The sequence below is a fragment of the Euprymna scolopes genome, chromosome 33 (genome assembly GCF_053919585.1).
Source record: "Euprymna scolopes isolate OS-2025 chromosome 33, ASM5391958v1, whole genome shotgun sequence".
Lineage (NCBI taxonomy): Eukaryota > Metazoa > Mollusca > Cephalopoda > Sepiida > Sepiolidae > Euprymna > Euprymna scolopes.
In genome coordinates, this window is record NC_136514.1 from 13,538,716 (window position 1) to 13,558,555 (window position 19,840).

General features: G+C 36.8%; 1 long non-coding RNA gene across 1 annotated transcript in view; it reads right to left on the reverse strand.

Moving 5' to 3' along the window:
• The window catches only part of LOC145258145 (uncharacterized), an 81,483-nt gene that overhangs the window by 16,343 nt on the left and 45,300 nt on the right, over window positions 1-19,840 (reverse strand). The window contains exon 2 of the long non-coding RNA XR_013864055.1: window positions 6,193-6,266. This is a non-coding gene — a long non-coding RNA (uncharacterized LOC145258145). The remainder of the gene's footprint in view (window positions 1-6,192; window positions 6,267-19,840) is intronic.

Genomic DNA, 19,840 nt, shown 5'->3' on the forward strand with positions numbered 1-19,840 from the left:
CAGTATTAATGCTGTAGTCCCTCAGGGGTCCATCCTGGGCCCAACTCTCTTCCTGATCTACATCAATGATCTTCCAAATAACATCTTAAGATCATTTGTAGACATTTATGCTGATGGCACTACCATCTATGGCAACACTTCATAAACGACCAAATTCTCTCTGATTCTCTCTCCTCTGATCTTGATCACGTGGTGCAATGGGGAAAGAGGTGGCTGGTTAATTTTAATGCATCTAAAACCAAGCTCATATCTTTCCATCATCAATGCTCTAATCCCCGTCTGGCATCAATCGAAATGAATGGCTCTTGTCTTGAGGAGGTTCCATGTTTTGACAAGCTTCTAGGTCTGACCTTCATTTCTGATCTGAGATGGAACACGTACATTAAATCTGTTGCCAAGGCTGCTGGAAACATGGTGGGATCATTCTATCGCTCCAATAGATATCTCACTGCTGATGCAATTCTCTACCTGTATAAGAGCCAAGGATGGAGTACTGCTGCCACAATGCCACATCTGTGGAGGATGCCCTTTTCTCCTCTCTGCAACTTCTTTCTCACAAAAGAGTTGTTGAGAGTCTGTCTCTGCTTCATCATTATTTTCCTAATATGAGTGCCAATCTATGGTCCCCCCTGGACTGACTTTCACATAAAACACTCGTCTGGCTGAAACCACTATCAATAATTTCCCCCACTCTTTATCTGTGCCTAAGCCTAAACATAGATTCCATGAACAAAGTTTCTTTCTTAGAACTGCACACCTGTGGACCTTTGTTCCATTTTCCTGCTTTGCAACTGACTACAATATGGTTGTCTTCAAGTCCCACGTGAACAAATTCTTGATGAGCCAACCCTTATGTAATCCAATTTACCAAAATTTCACTACTAACAATTACTACATGTTCCCCTTGACCATTTACACTTATTAACCCTTATCCTTGAGTGACCTTCAGGCCTTGATAAGTGGTGGCTTCTTTGTAAAAAAAAAAAAATACCTGTAGTCATAAATTGTAAAAGCACTAAGGTTTCAAAAAATGCAGAGAAAAAGACCAGAAGAAATTGGAATCGAAGGTAGGATTGATACCATAAATGCAGAGCAATGGTGAAAACAGCTGAAATATGTAGGATAATCCTTGAGTGGAGAAACCAACCTACTTAACTAATGAACAGCAACCAATCGCAAGTAAATTGAAATGAAAATAGCACAAAAAATATAGAAATTATATTACACAAGTCTAATGGAACTCAAACCTCTGAAAATTTCCCAAAATCTGACCCAGAAAAAAATGCACATGCACACATACACACACACATCTGCACATGCAAGCACACACACCTGCACACACACATGCATACATGTGCATATTTGTGTGCAGGTGTGTGTGTGTGTGTGTGTGTGTGTGTGTGTGTGTGTGTGTGTGTGTGTATGCGTGTATATGTGCATTTTTTTCTGGGTCAGATTTTGGGAAATTTTTAGAGGTTTGAGTTCTATACACACATTCATACATATGCACACTGCACATACATACACACTTTCATGTGCATATGCATTTGCACTCACATGTGCACACACATATGCACACAAATGCACACACATACACACGCACACACACATGCACACACACACACACACACACACGTGTTCTTACTAGCCTCGGCTGATACTTTGTTATCAAAAAAGCAAAATGGTTACAAAGTATCAAGGAAGATGGAAAGACTAAGGATGCAGAAAGGTGTGGAGAACTCTGAATCCTTGCGAAGGTTTAGTGCCAATCAAATTTTAGATCAAGCCAATGGTTGTTATTAATGTGAAATCACTGTTAAACGGCTGTCATGATAACTCAAAATAATTTGCAGTATTTATCAAAAGAAGCAGAGAGTATTAAAAATCTTAGGGGACTTATTGTCACTCAGACTCCTGGGACACCTTGCCAATGAGTAATCACTGATGATGACTCATATGAGAACTCCTAGTGAATAAATACTGATGATGATGATGTGATAATAATATTGATGATGACAATGATGACAATAATGATAATGATAATGACGATGATGACAATGATGCTGATGATGAAGATAACGATGATGATGATGATGACGAAAACAATAATGACAATGATGATGATGTGATTATAATATTGATATTGATGATTACAATAATAATGATGATGATAATGATGACGATGGCAATAGTAGTGATAATGATAATGACGATTATGATAATGATGCTGATAGTGGCGATGAAGATAATGATCATTATCTCGTGTATATATATATATATATATATATATATATATATATATATATATAGATGTTATTTGTTTTTGTTTTTGTGATACGTTTTGAATGAATTGCATTATTTACGAAACTGCATTTATACCTAAATGCGAGTTGGTAATAATTTTCCCTTTAACCAACTTGGTACCCCCACATGGGGAGCAGCATACATATTGTTTTTAAAATATAATTATCCACTGACATGTGTTTCATAGACGACGAAACACGTGTCAGTGGATAATTATACATACATATATATATATATATATATATAAGAATCAACATAAATCAAAGTCTGAAAACCATGTTAACATGATGGATAGATTAAGAGTTTAATGATGTATACTCTGAAAAGATTATAAGTTTCGTCATACGACCCGCAGAAGACCGTGTCTGTCACATTGTCAGAAATATGGCTTATGGAATGTGCAGACTAAAGAAATTTAATAGTATCGTTTTATGTTAAGAATTTTTATAAAATACTGTTGGGTTTGCATTTGTAACAAACACTAATTCAGTAAAGGCATATATATATGCGTGTGTGTGTGTGTGTGTGTGTGTGTGTGTGTTTGTATGTACAGGGTGGAACGATAAAATTGTCCCCCTAAAGAAAACAACATTACAACTTTATTTTAAAACTTTTATTGAAAAGATCAATTCAGATAACTTGATTATGCAGTAGAGCTGACATCTATTCAATGTAGCCGCCTTCAGCCTCAAACACCACCTTGATACAAGTCTGGAACTGGGAGCATGACTTTTCTATGAGCGCCGGTGGGAGCTCACCAAATACTTGGTGGATGGCAGCGATCAGGCTGGCTTTGGTGTTGTGAGAGGTCATGTTGGTGATGTTCTCGACGTATGATCAAACAAAATAGTCCAGCGGATTCAGGTCTGGGAAGGAGGGGGGGTGCAGTGAGAGAAGAGTACAAAGTCATAGCACTCCTTCTTGAGTGAAGCCTGCATCTCTTTAGACTTGTGGGCTGGTGTTGAGTCCTACTGCTACAGCCAGGGTCTGCCAGTGGCAACCTGATTGCACCAGAGGATGAACACACTCTTCAGCAAATCCATGATGTTAACTTTCAAGCCGACTTCGAAGATGTGAAGTGGTATGATGTGGCTCTTACATGAAACTACACCAAAGACCATAACCGTGGCCAGAAAATTTGTTGAGCCTTCACGCATTAAACTGTCCAGATTTGCATTCTGAGGGTGCTGGCAATGGTTCTGTTGCTTGGATCGATAGAGAGTATGAGTTGTATGGCGGTGCATTTCTTATCTCACTCGTTGAATATTGTGTCACTTTCAGACATGATGGAAGACTCTTATCACTCTTGGGATTTGTAAACAACTGGCTAACTAGTAGATGGTCTGCAACAAAAAAAGAAAACTTGATCTTATAAAAACGGAAATGGAATCATATCGTCTTCTCTGGGGCGACAATTTTATCGTTCCTCACATATATATATAATGGTTGACCAAAAAAAACGGGCCCCAACTCTATTAGGCCCCGTTTCTTAGTGTTTTGTTTGAATGAAATGAAACGTTGGTCATAACTAGTTTATTATATTCAAAACATCACATCAAAACACAAGGGTCTTTGGCCTTTTTTTCTCCGTTCTACAGCATATGTTCTAGATGGCCTCCATTTAGCTTTTGTTTTTTTTTTTGGATTACCCTGTATATATATATATATATATATATATATATATATATATATATATATATATATATATATTTATATATAATTAAATAATAATTATTTTTTATATTACCTACAGATGCAAGTGTTTCATGCTTACGCTATCAACAGTGTAGGGGATGACAATTTCTGCCGGTCATGAGATTCGAACCCAGCCACAAAGCCACCATTTGATCCATTTGCTAAGCCTTTACTTCAGACCACCAAACAATTGCCACAAGACAAAGGGAATTAAGAACGATTAAACGCCGAATTCAGGCAAATACACTAGACAATCTAGAGTGTTCGAACGAGCGGAAGTCATGAACATTGTATAAACGCTTGTTGGCTGCCTTTTAATTATTATTCCGCACACACTCACACATATATGTAAAGTTTTGAAAAAAATATATATACATAGATTAAGCTATACAGAGCCTTCCGCATTTCATGCCGTAATTAATAAGTGACCTTATTTTAACTAGGAGTACTTTTACTATTTCTGTTTTAGTTTAGTTTTATTATTGAATTACTTTATTTTAATTTTCTGATGTATTGTTATCCTAAAGAAATGTTACATCTAAATCACCTGTCTGTTTAAATGTATGCATGTATGTATGTTTGTATGTCTGCTTAAAACTTTCCACAGAGGTGAAAGATTTCACGAGATTGGTATCGTTTTGAAGCTCGACCCGTCGAATGACAAATATCGAAAAATTGGTCAAAAACATTAATTCCTTCACCCTCAACTAGGCATTTTTCTACATGGAGGGATCGATTTTTTCGCTGCTATTTTCAAAAGTCATTCCCTCTTTTCGATTGTCTAGCCTTAATGTAAACCTACGTCACTTCAGGTTTAACGATGGGTGCAACAGCAAAGACGTCATGTTTTTTTTTCACTTTCTTTTCCTCCTTCGCGGTACGGGTTCGAGCCTGCCTACCAACCAGCACATTTTTTTTGTTTTCCTTTTACTCAACACTCACCTCCAGGCATCCGGGCAGCGCCAGGAACCCAGGCTAGTCTTATATGAGGTCTCATTAGTTTTGTCGCTCTTCTTTGCATGCCTTACAATCTTAATCTTATTATTTATAATAGTGAATAAATGACAATAAACTATATTCCAAAATTCATGATGTTGACCATCTTATAATTTATTCCTTTAGTTCAGTTGACATTTACAATTCTTTACAGTATCTGTTTCGTAGCGCAAAATCAATCACTTAATTATTATATCAATCAGTGAATCTATTATGCCCTTAACTCAGAAGAAATAGCAACAACCAATCCGTCAAAAGGATATAAAGTGTGATCTGACATGATTAAAATCCGAAAATTGGAAGAGAAGCTGCAAATACCTTTAATATGTTTCCATTATATATATATATATATATATATATATATATATATATATATATATATATATATATATATATATATGTATATATATAAACACAAGTAGTTAATAAAACATGTTAAAAAACACTCTGAAAGAGTTAGAAACATATTTAATTTTAAAAAGGAAGCACAAAATAAGTGGATAGTCCTTAATCCACAGAATTTCAAAGAAATACTTTCCTTCTCATCAGAGGGTAGGGATTAGCAAAATGCGGGATCAGATTTTGGTTGCAAAAGTATTTAGTGCAACTACAAGTAAGTCATAGACCTTACTTGTTAGAAAAGTGAAGCAGGGGGAATAGGGGGAAGGAAAAGGTGATTTCACGTGAATGGATGGTCTGGTAGAGGAACGGTAAAATCCAAAAAAGTTGATTAAATTTCCATTTCCACAAGTAAAATCCAAAGGAGTCGCGTTAATGGAAGATGGTTCAAAGTAATCCAAAAGGTAGAATTACGTGGGATAATTCATCAAATTGGTGCAAAGAAAAAAGGGAGAAATGGAGAGATTTTAAAACACGGCTGTCAAGGCTGATTTAAGAAAAATTATACATATATATATATATATATATATATATATATATATGCGTGTGTGTGTTTTCAATATTTGTCACAAAAACATTTACTTATAATTTATGATTTTATAAAACAAAATGTTCCTCAACATCTAATGCACACATCTGCATTCCAGTGCGGATTCATGAATGCGTGTTTGTGTCTGTTCATTGGTGAAGTTTCTAAATAGGTCGTAAACTAAGTGCCATTTTTTTTTTTTTTTTACTTTGACTAATTATGATTTATATGCAAGAATTCATTGCAAAAAAAGAAAAAAAAAACCTTACCTTTGGAATATCTTTAAAACTATCGGCTATTTTGATTTTAACACCAGTGAGATCTTGAAGCCACCCCGTTCGACCTAGAGAATAAAAAAAAAAAACAACGTATTTTTACTTTTAATCATTTTATGTCTAATGCTGACGCACACATGTTACAAACGACTGGCATGTAGTGTGGAAAATATTTGATACTAGATTTAATTATCAAGAAAATAGGATGCCATGTTTAAAAAAAATTAATCGACTCTTAAAAACGAGATTCCATATTGGAGAAACAAGTCATGAGGTCATATGGAAGTTATGCTGACTTTAGCTGGTAGATACGATAGTCATTCAGTTTTTATGCCCAGTGATAAAATAGCCAATCTTTTTTTCTTTTTTTTTTCTTTACATAGGCATAACCACTTATCAAGGCCCAGAGACCACTCGAGGATAAGAGTGTACAGTTGTCAATTGGACAATATAGTAGTAATCATTAGTAATGGAAATTCGGTAAATTTGTTAACTTAAGTGGAACGGCTCATCAAGAACTTGTTTACGTTGGACTTGAAGACAATCAGATTGTAGTCAGCTAGAAAGCAGGAAAACGGTAGAGAGTTCCACAGACGTGCAGTTCTAAGAAAGAAGCTTCGTTCATGGAATCTACGTTCAGATTTAGGCACAGATAAAGAGTGGGGGAAAATATTGATAGCGTTTTCAGCTAGACGAGTGTTTCTTGTGAAAGGGGGGAACCATAGATTGAAGCTCAGTCGACCACTTGCCATGAAAATAACGATAAAGCAGAGACAAACTCGCAACATCTCTTCTGTGAGATAGAGGTTGCAGGGAAGAGAAAAGGACATCTCCTACGAGGCTATGAAGTCTATTTTGATAAAATTCAGACTGTTCCTTCTTTAATCTGATTGTTTCGATTATCGATTTTTGATACCTATCAAAGGCATACCAATACAGAACCTATCTAAGTACATTGCCAAACACATACAGTACATTTGTGTGAAATTCAAAATAAAAGTCAGCTCAGTCGTTTCCAAACCCATAGGGAACTCACACACACACACATACACACAGATAAGTGCATTATACATACATATATATATATATATATATATATATATATATATGACTACTTCATTTAATCACAGAAATTAATATACGAAAGTATAATTATATGCGTAAACTTTAAGTATTTACTTCAACAGTGCTCAATACATAGGTAGAGCTAGGTAGTCAAGTTATAAAAATATATATGGCAATTAAGCTACACAGAGTATTCCACATTTCATCCATGCTAGGATTCATCAAGCTTATGCAAAGAGTTGTGGTTGTCTCGCATTTTTATATATGCACATTCTATTGAGTTTTTTGTTAGACAATCAACTTCTTAGTTGCCACTGCTCCCTTCCTAATCAGTTAATGGGCAGGCACTTACAGGACAAAGGCGCCGTTGATGCAATTCTCTATCTATATAAGAGCCAGGTACGTCCAAGGATGCATTTGAGAAGTTTTATCACTGCACAAGCAGAACGGCCTGGCATATAGGATTCACAGTAGGTTCTTTGGTAAGATAGGTAGGCATTCAAAATGAATGTTTCTGTTCAGAGCACAATTGAACCATGATACTTGATTTTTTGTATTTTAAACTTTAATTCAAGGCATTATATAAAAATAACTTTATGAAATTAACCGTTGGTTCTCTACAGTGCAATGTAAACTCCAATGTATTGTGGACTAAGCCACTGCAGTGAGGTATGTGAAGCTTCCTTCATGCGCATTGTGGTGAATCCTTGTCTATGGCAGGCAATCAATCGATTTAATTGAAAAATGGACAATTTCATCGATTTTGATGACATTAAAAATATTGGGAGTGTGAAAAATTTGTTGATCCTCATTCAATCTGTTAGTATACACACACACACACACATATATAAGTGAACGTGTCTTTGTGTGCGTGTGTGTGTGTGTGTGTGCGTGCATGTGTGTGTGTGTGTGTGCGTGTGTATATTTCCCTATGCAATAATTCTGTCAATTTTTAGTCTACAGACTCGAAATTTGATATACAGGGTACTGAGATTTGGGAAAATCTACGCGATCAGTTTTCGGCCAGAAATTTGGCTGTTAATGGGGTCAAAGTTTAACGATTTGACCTTGAGAACTCTACCAAACTCTTCCGACAATTTTGGGTCTAAACACTTAAAATTTTAGGTATAGTTTCCTTGGACATGGATTTAACTTAATAACTTAGTTTGAGCCCAAAACAATAAATGTTAAGGGGTCATAATAGAAGTCAAATTTGAAAAAAATTGACAGTTTTTTTTGTTTTGTTTTTTTGCTCAGCATACACCTCCAAACACCCGGGCAACGCCGGGCACCCATGCTAGTATATATATATATATATATATATATATATATATATATATATATATATATATATGTGAACATGTGTGTGTGTGTGTGTACATTTCCCTAGGCAATAACGCTGTCAATTTTCAGTCTACAGACTCGAAATTTGATATACAGGGTACTGAGATTTGGGAAAATCTATGTGATTGTTTTCGGCCAGAAATTTTGCTGTTAAGGGGTCAAAGTTCAACGATTTGACCTTTGAGAAATCTACCAAACTCCTCCGACAATTTTGGGTCTAAATACTTAAAATTTTAGATATAGGTTCCTTGGACATGGATCTAACTTAATAACTTGATTTGAGCCCAAAATATGTTAAGTGGTGATAATAGGAGTCAAAGTTTAAAAAAATTGATTGCGCTCAATGTAATTACAGAGCAATATAGAGAATAAATGACAAAAAACTATATTCCAAAATTCATGATGTTGACCATCTTATAATTTATTCCTTTGATTCAGTTAATTTATACAATTCTTGACAGTATCTGTTTCATAACACAAAATCAATCACTTAATTATTATATCAATCAGTGAATCTATTATGCCCTTTACTTAATTTTTAATTTTTTTTTATTTTAATATACTTTCATAGAAATTTCTTACTTCATTAAAATATAACTTCTACATTCACTTTATATCAAACTAGCTAGTCGGCTGGCGTTGCCTAGTCATAAAATATGCTTAAATATGATATGTTAGTTCAAGCAGATATTTATTATCATAGAGTCAATTCTCTATGAATTATTATATAATATATTGTACCCAATATAGTAGTGATTAAAAATATTAAAAAAAAAAAAAGAATTATGACTTGAATGCCATCAGCTAGAATCGAAACCAAAACATTTAGCACTCTAGCCTTAAACATTACCGTTAGAGCTATTGTCATGTGGATAATAAATAGTTAAAAATGAACCGACTTTAGCATATAAATATATATTTGCATATGCATAAAAAATAACACATTTAGTCGACTTTTGGTTGTCTAATTCCAATTTTTTTTCAATTTTGATTCATTAGCAGCTATTTTTACCGGCTAAAAAAAACACAGAAAATAACGGTTCACAAAAATGCAATCATTTGACCCACTCTGCAATCTTGCACCTTAGAAGAGATGTCGTTTTAAAAAATGGAAAGACAGATACACAGATATGGTGAGTTTCAGAAATGTAGATGTTATTTTGGGTTTTAGCTAAACCAAAGACGCAATAGCGAACAAAATGGCCTTTACCAAGGTCAGGGACCACATCATAATTTCTTTGTCACTACTTATTTATGACCCCCCCCCCACCTACAAAAAAAATAATTACAACGAAAATGTTTGAATATAATTTATTATTTAACATCCTGTCAATGTATCTTTACAAAAAATTTAAAAGGAACTTTGTCTGTAAGCATGTCTGTGTGTGTGTTTGTGAGTTTGTTTCGCATGAACTGGAAAATGACTGAACAGATTTTTATGAAATTTCATGCGAAGGTATTTTATGTACCTGGCAGTGTTCTTAAATTGGTTTTATATCAGAATGCCTTCGATAAATATCACTAATCGATAATGGAATTTTTTTTTATTACTTTTTCACCCCAAACAAGGCTCAGTGACACTTTGATGTAGAGGATTACTATCTGGGACGTAATTGCAGGGATACTATGTAGGGAGTTGACCAGCAAAATGTCTGTTCACATTATACTTAAACTTCTGCATGTCAGTACAGTCAAGGAAGCAGGAACCCGGGAGGGAGTTCCAAAGTCTAACTGTTCTGGGGAAAAAAACTATTAGAGTAGAAGGCTTTCTGGCATCTGGGGATCTCTACTGTATAGGGGTGGGATTTTGCTGCTTGTTAGGTTTGTCGGGGGTATTTACGTCGAGAGGGTACAAGGGTTTGTAGTTCATCAGAGTATATATATAAATAATCCAATTAAAGAAAAAACAGGCAATTTTGATCAAAGATAACACCTTACACAGCCTAACATCACAATTGCATTTGAGAAGTTTTATTACCACACAAGCAGAAAGGCTCGACATGTAAAATTAACAGTAGCTTCTTTGATATGATAGACACGCGTTTGAAATGAATGTTTCTATTTAAAGCATAACTGAACCATGATACTTGATTTTTGCATTTTAAATTTAAATTCAAGCCATTATTACCACACAACCAGTAAGGTCAAGTATATAATATCAAAAGTAGGTTCTTTGATATGATAGGGGCTCATTCGAAATGAATGTTTCTCTTTAGAGCACAATTAAAGTATGACACTTCTTTTGCATTTTAAACTTTCATTCAAGCCATTACATATAAAAATAATTTTATAAAATCAACAGTAGGTTCTCTACAGCGCAATGTAGACCGAAATCTATTGTGGACTTAGTCACTGCAGGGAGGCATGTGAATTTTCCTTCAGGTGCACCGCGATGGATCTTGGAGGCAATCAATCAGGTACACCGCAATGGATCCTAGGCAATCAATCGATTTGATAGGAAAATGGGTGATTTCACGGATTCTGATGATAATAAAAATATGGAAGTGCGAAACATTTGTTGATCATCATTCAATCCCGGACAAAGTCGGTTCACCCTGCTAGTTCTTCATAAGATACCAATAACCTACGTTCAGTCTTTCTGCAGAAAAGGGGCCCCCAACAGCGCGTTTCATTAATTCTGTTTTGTGTTTTAGAATGAACACGGAAATAGAAAAGAACGCTCGCAGAGAAAAAGTAATTAGAATTGTTGCTTTCTATCGGCCAACCCAAACCAATTCTTTTCTCTTTTTTTGCTGTTAACAGATAACCATTGAAATAGCAGACGATCTTTTACGAGAAGGACCGAGGAGACGGGTCCTATTCCTACTAATAGTCGCTTTATCATGAAATACTGCACCACTCTTCTCAGAAGTGGAGGTAATGCCTGAGAGGATAGTCGCATAACAACAGTACAGATACTACACTACTGTCCCCCCCCCAAAAAAAGGGAGGAGTTAATGCTTGGGAGGATGGTAAAACAACAATGAACAGATACTATGCTACTCCTTCCCTCCCGAATTTCATTTATCTGAAATAGTAAACTGAATTATTAAAAGTCGCTGCATCATGATATACGTTACGGCATATCACGTTTGTACGTACGTTATCACCTTTCACACATGTTCAAAAAATGAGATCATGCAATCAGTAATGACAGTGATTGATGATTAATCTTTTTAAAGTAAAAAAAAAAAATTCAATTTTACTCATTTTTAAAATGAATTGTTTCAAAATTAAATTGTCATCTTGTTGATTAAAAGAGTACAATTTTAAATAAATACTAACAGGGAGATATGACGTTGCCAGGGATTGAATGCTACGTTTCAGACTTTTTTTCATATTTTTAATGTCATCGAAATCAATGAAATCTATTTTTCAATCAAATCGATTAATTGCTTGATCTAGTTGAGGATTCATCGTGGTGCACGGGGATAAAATTGTTTTTGATTGTGAAACGAGGTCTGCATCATCTGCATATGAAAGTTCAAGAACAAAGTTCTGAAAAGTCTTCTTCGACTTTGTATTGAGATGTCTAAGATTAAAAAGTTTACCTGATGTGCGAAACCAAATCTTCACCCCAACATCACAATTGTTAAAAGCATGCACCAGCATCACAGCGAAATATATGGAAAATAATGTAGGAGCAAGTATGTCACCTTGTTCCACACCGTTTTCAACTGAAATTGGATCAGACAGAGATCCATTAAAGTTCACCTGGGCTTTCATATTATGGTGTAACTGCTGAAGCAACTCCACAGAACTAGTAGGACAGCCTAGCTTCCTAAGAATCTTCCAGAGTGCTTTTTTTTTTTTTTTTTTTTTTACAAAGGCGTCACCACATTATCAAGGCCCAGAGGCCACTCAAGGATAAGGGTTAAAGAGTGTACAGTAGAAATTGGTCAATATAGTAATCATTAGTAATGAAAATTTGGTAAATTTAATAACTTATATGGAACGGCTCATCAAGAACTTATTTACTTTAGACTTGAACACAGCCATATTGTAGTCAGCCGGAAAGCAGGAAAACGGAAGACAATTCCACAGGCGTGCAGTTCTAAGAAAGAAGCTTTGTTCATGGAATCTACGTTTAGGTTTAGGCACAGATAAAGAGTGGGGGAAATTATTGATAGTGTTTACAGCTAGACGAGTGTTTCTTGTGAAAGTTTGGCGAGGGGGGACCATAGATTGAAGCTCAGTTGAACACTTTCCATGAAAATAACGATACATCAGAGACAAACTCGCAACATCTCTTCTGTGAGATAGAGGTTGCAAGGAGGAGAAAAGGACATCTCCTACGAGGCTACGAAGTCTATTTTGAACTCTATCAAGGCAGGACAAGTCCTTTCTAGCAGCTCCTGCCCAGATGTGGCAACAGTATTCCATCCTTGGACGTACCTGGCTCTTATATAGGTAGAGAATAGCATCAGCAGTGAGATATCTACTGGATCGATAGAAAGATCCAACCATTTTTCCAGCGGCCTTGGCAACAGATTTGATATACGTGTTCCATTTAAGATCAGGAGTAATGGTCAAGCCCAGAAGCTTGTCAAAACTTGAGGCCTCCTGAAGACGAGAGCCATTCATTTCAATTGATGACAAATGTGAATTAGAATGTTGATGATGTAAAGAGAGAAGCTTGGTTTTAGATGCATTAAAAGTAACCAGCCACTCCTTTCCCCATTGTACTACGTGCTCAAGATCAGAGGAGAGAGAATTGGAGAGAACTTGGTCGTTTACTGTCTTAGATGTGCTACCATAAATGGTAGTGTCGTCAGCATCAATGTCTACGAATGATGTAAGGATATGATTTGGAAGATCATTAATGTAGATCAGGAAAAGAGTTGGGCCCAGGATGGATCCCTGAGGGACACTGGCATTAATACTGTGAGCTTCTGATTTTTGCCCCTCAACTACTACTCTTATGAACCTATCAGAAAGAAATGATTTAATAATTGAGAAGACTTTTCCAGCTATACCATAGCTAGCGATCTTATGAAGTAAACCTTTATGCCATACCCTATCAAAGGCTTTAGATATGTCAAGAGCAATTGCCCTAGAAAGATTGCCACCGTCGAGAGATTTGCTAATCCTATGCGATATAACTGTAAGGACATCTGCTGTAGATCTAGCAGAACGGAAACCATATTTAGTGTCACTAAGAAGGTTATTTTTGTTGAGATGTTTGATTACTTCTGTATTTAACACAGATTCTAGCAACTTACTCATGACGCACAGGAGACTTATTGGCCTGTACTGAGAGGGGGATGAGCGATCACCTGAATTCTTAAATACAGGGCATACTGATGAGATTTTCCAGGGAGATGGGAAACTATTCTCCTTAAGACAACGTTTAAACAGTTTTGTAAGTATGGGCGCTAATTCAGGTTGAAGTTTTTTGAGTACTATAATTGGAATACCGTCAGGGCCAGTTGCTTTACTCGAATCAAGGTTTTTGATTAGCTTCGCAACATCACATACAGATATACGTATATCGCATAGCGTGTTTTCTGATACAGGAGGAAATATTGGGGGTTGGCGGTCTTGGTCGCAAAGGGTAGAATTAGCTGCAAAGTTCTTGACAAAGAGTTTGGCTTTGTCTGATGCTGACGAGATTACCTCAGGTCCATTGATAATAGTTGGGATGGAGCACACGCTTCTGTTCAGGATTCTGTTTGCTATTTGCCAAAACTGGTGGGAACCAAGCCGCTGCTCAGCTACTTTGGACTTAACAGATTGAGCATACAACACTCTTGCGTTCCTTATTACTTTCTTACAATGGTTGCTGGCAGTCCTGAAAACGGCTTTAGTTTCCATACATCTATTACGTTTGAAGCAGTGGAAAAAGTGATTTCTGTGCGCAATGGCAGCAGCACATTCTGGAGAGAACCATGGCTGGCTGTTAGGTTTTTTCTGAAACTTTTTAGAGGGTATGAAATGGTCAATACCTACAATTAACCATTCAGTTAGGTCTAATACTATAGAGGACACATCCTTTTTAAACATGGAATGCAGAGGTAGATCAGATATAAATGTACGGAAGCTATCCCAGTCAGCCTTAGTGTATCGATATACTGTACGATGAAGAGGTACGTCTGGGGACTTATTACATTTCATTTTTATCTTAATTGATACAACAGAGTGGTCGGAAGATCCAAGAGGCGACAGAACAGAAACTGAACATAGTTCAGGGCAAGTTGTGAGAAAAAGGTCTAGTAGGCTCGCATACTGGCCGTCATTATCGGGCACACGGGTAGGTTCCTGAACAATCTGAGTGAGGTCATAGGCAATGGAGAAATCATGACAGAACCTCCCCTCATCATCGGTCTTGTTTGAGTGGGTCAACCATTCGACGTTGTGAACATTGAAGTCTCCACATATGTGAATGTTAGCTGAAGGATAAGTAGAAAGGACTTGGTCAATTTTCTCAGATATGCTTTGAAAGATAGTAACTCCGCTGTTGTGGGGGCGATAGAGAGTAAATATAAATGCAGTAGTGTGAGCTAAAGCAACCCGGAAGCACATATAGGGTAAGTTAGGATCTTCCCTGGAGATGTCCCTCCCACATGGAAAGCTATCTTTAATATAGGCACATATTCCATGCCCATGGCGATCTTGGGGGTCAGATTTAGAAGTTAAGTTAGAGTATCCTGAAATTGCAAACTCATCTAGGGAAATAGCCTGTCCAATGCCAGTTTCACTTAAAAATAAAAGGTCTGGTTTAGTCTCCTGTAATTGGGTTTCAACCTCTGGAAGGTTAGAACGAAGACCCCTGATGTTGGAGAAGGAGACATGGTAGTAGGGGTCTACGTTGGAAGTTGGAGAACCGGGTTTAATCGTGTATTTTTTCTTGAAACTTGTCTAAGCGATTAATGATATCAAAAGCTTTTTTCATATCAACAAAAACTTGATACAAAGGCACTTGCTGCTCCATACATTTCTCCATTAGCTGTCGCGCAGAGAATAACGTGTCCATTGTGCCGTGGCCAGATTTAAAACCACATTCATTTTCTGGGATGATAGAGGGGAAAATCCATTTCAGCAATCGATTTAATATCTTTGCTAAAACCTTTCCCACTGCTTAAAGCAATCTAATGCTTCTATAATTACTGTTTTGACCCTTTCCCTTTGTAAATTGGGATTAATATTGCATCAATCCAATCTTGAGCGATATCATTACCATGCCAAACAGCGAGGGTGAGTGTATGGACTGCGTTGATATTGCTATCACCCCCACATAGCAATAACTCAACAGGTATACCATCAAGTCCGGTTGCTTTTCCCTTATTAATCTCTATTAATGCGCTTTTAGTCTCATCAATGCTAGGATCCGTCATCATTTCATCAACGACCCCCTTTTGAGGGAGACTATCAATAGCTATATCGTTTACTTCAGACGGATTATCAAAAAGATCCCGAAAATGTTCTGTCAACCGTTCCATGATCCCCTCCACATTGTTTAAAAGGGCAGTACCATCTTTGGATTTCAAGGTTCCAATGTTGGAGGCTGTGGTTCAAAAGCTTGTCTAATCTTGTAGTACATATCTTTTAAATTTTTGCAGTCATAATCTGTCCGGATGATGCTGACAGATTGGCCCACCACTTGTTCTTCAATCTGCATGTCTCACATTGTATGTTTAATTTTGCTTCTTTATACACTTTCTCTGCATTTAATTTAGCTGATCCATTAGAACACAGCCATCTCTTGTGAGCTTTTTTCTTCTCTTCCAAAAGACTGGTGACCGTAGAATCATTTTCATCAAACCAATTCCTATGCTTGGATTTCTTAAAGCCAAGAATTTCAGCTCTTTGGCTGTATACTTGTGATTTGAATTGTTCCTGACTTCCATCAAATGATATATCTAGAAATGAGATCCTGAGAGTTTCGCACTTCCTTATTTTGTAACTTGGAGACATTGATGCGTTTAGGCACTTTTACTTCAATGGCTCTGACCCTTTTTCTTATACACAACTTAAGTTTAACACACACAGGATTGTGGTCAGTATCACAGTCTGCACACCTACTTACAGTACACATATTCTGAAGATCACACTTACACGTGATAACATAATCAAGAATATGACCATGTTTTGATCTAGGGTATATCCAAGTCACCTTGTGAATGGGTTTTTTGGTAGAAGGTGTTACATACTGCAAGATTATGTTCAGTGCAGAGCTGCAAAAGAAGAATCCTATTATCATTTGCCTTACCAAGACCATATTTTCCTAAGACACCCCAGATGTCACGATCACTTCCAACCTGTACATTAAAGTCTCCAAGCAACAGAATCTTATCTGCTTTTGGTATCCCTTTGATACAGTTCTTTAAATCTTGATAAAACCCCACCTTAGCATCCTGCCTACTATCCAAAGTAGGGACATATACCGAGATAACTGACATGTAACGATCACTAGGTAAAGGTAATCTTAGTAACAAGATTCAATCACTAATACCACAAGATTGTTCTAACTGAGATGTGATCTTCGTCTAGCAAAACCAACTCTCCTTCCCTTTTCACATCCTTCGGTTTGCCTTTCCAGAAAAACGTATACCTTGCACCTTTTTCTGTAAGTTGATCTTCATCACTAAAACGGGTTTCAGATAAAGCAGCAACATCCACGTTGTATCTAGCTAATTCTCTGGCAACAATAGCTGTTCTTCGCTTTGGAGTCACCGACTCTTTCATATCGAGAAGTGTCCTTACATTCCAGGTAGCAACATTCAATTTAGTTTTCTTTTTAGAAAAATCACATAGTTTTTTCTTTTGTTTCACCTGCATAAATGAACAACCGTCAGCCGCAGGTAACTGACAAGCTAAAAATAGGAACAGGCAATTTTAAGGTCACTTTTTCTAGACTTCTTCCATGATCTGGGTGAGCAGCGCTGTCCTTAAAAAAGGGCTGCTCAGTCGCAACACCCTCCCCATCGAAACTAGTTCCTGTCCCTCAAAACTAACAGGGATGTTAAGATGAGCTTCAAGCCGCCTGTGTGCAGATTTGTGACTACATACTTCCAACTTGTTAGGTCTGTACACGTCCCCTCGCCTCTATCGCCACAGGACTTGTAAAGAAGAGATATCTGTACGAAATGATCTCAATGGTAAATGCTTGTACGACACAAATATCATTCTATGAGCATCCACAGTCAGAGTCCAATGACAAATAAGTGCAAGATAACTGGTAACTGTTTCAGCCGCAAATTTTATATCAGGGGTTTCCTTCTCCTAAAGAGGTTGCCTTCATCATGGCTTACAGGAGCCCTCTCCACCCCCATGCCATTGGATCCATGATTGGGACTTAGGTTGCTGGGCATCAGAGCATATTCCACATGACGTTGGGCCAAGTATGCCGCAGCTGACAGGGCCTAAGCTCCTCTGGAGGTTTCTGTCAGGGTTACCTCACCCTTAGCCTTTGGTTAAAAGAACCTTGGCCCACAAGGCAGTGGAGGTCCAGTTATACATCGCAGGACACTCGCCGTTCATCAGAGCCCCATCTGCCTGGCAGTAGTCACGACGTGCATGTGGGGTTGATTTGTCTGGCAGAAGCACAGTATGACACTAAGACGTCTGTGTGCTTTTAACACACGTCCACACCAGACCTTAACCACACATACATATATATATATATATATATATATATATATATATATATATATATATACACACACTCATTATATATATATATATATACACACTCAATATATATATATATATATATATACACACTCATATATATATATATATATATATATATACACACTCATATATATATATATATATATATATATATATATATATATATATACACACACACTCATTATATATATATATGTATATACACACACACATACATATATATACACACACATACATATATGCACATATACATACATATATATACACACACATATGATGATGATTGCAACGTCTTGTCAGACGAGTGCCACTCCCTCAGACATTTAAAATCCATGAGCCCAAATGCCTGAGGGAGTATCTATACAAAGATGATGTTACAGAGTCTTAGCTTTGTACGACAGCTAAGTCTCTCTCTCGGTTCAAAATGTTGAGATCCAGCAACAAGCAAGAGCAAGATAGCCAGCAACAAATTAAACTGCAGACCAGCTTAATGCGGGTACTGGTCTCCCGCTTTATGGTTCTTTAAATCAGAGATTTGCTTCTCCTAGATAGGTTGCCTTCACCACGGCTTACGGGAGCCCTCTCCACCCCAATACACATATACACACACACACACAAATATACACGGTGCTAGTTGGCCGTTGACCCAGAAAAAGAGTTCATTCGCCCTTTGGAAGGTCTTGTTTTTAATCCTCCAGGGAGACTAGCTGCCCTCCTCACCAAACAAGTCTGGTGGGGGAACCAGTTTAGTCGCCGGTGACCCGACCATGAGGCAGGTAGTACTGGGTTACATGGTACCAGTAGCATATGACATGACCTGACACAAACACACACATATACATATATATATACACACTGGCATACATATATATGCACACACATACACAAACACATATATATATACATATATATATATATATATATATATATATATATATAGTCATCCACATACAGTACTGTTTCGCTGTTTCACAGCTCATCAGTGCGGCTAGACAGGCAACTACCTCAAGCCAGGATTGAAACCCGACCGTTTGTACGGCAGTCAAGGCTCCTAACCATTACGCTATTGGCGGCTGCTTGAACGAGTAGTGAGTTTAACGATGTTTTGATATCGTCTGAAATACCTATAGATCATATATATCTATAATATAAAGCTGAACGTCTGTGTGTCTGGTCACGAATAGGCTCCTATATGGTTGACTATTATAGAAAACTGATTACATATAATGATAGAAGATGTATCGAGACACAGGAATGGGTATGTTTGATCTGGCATAATGATGATTCATTAAAATTGTGGAGTCTGCGTACGCGCCTGGTCCACAAAGTATGGAAATAAAAAATTTAAAAATTAAAAAAAAAACGTTTACAAGTGTTTTTGATATAGATGTACATAATAATACTTTGATAAGTATGTTTTAACTTAAATAGGGATGGTATAATAAAATTGTAGGGTCTGCGTTCGCGCCTGGTCTCCATAGAATGGAAATAGGCACAAACTTTAATAAAGACTTTTCATATCTATCTGCGTAAGTATACTTTGATAATTATGTTTCAGTTTGAAGAAATATGGTATAATAAAATTGTGGGGTGTTCGTTC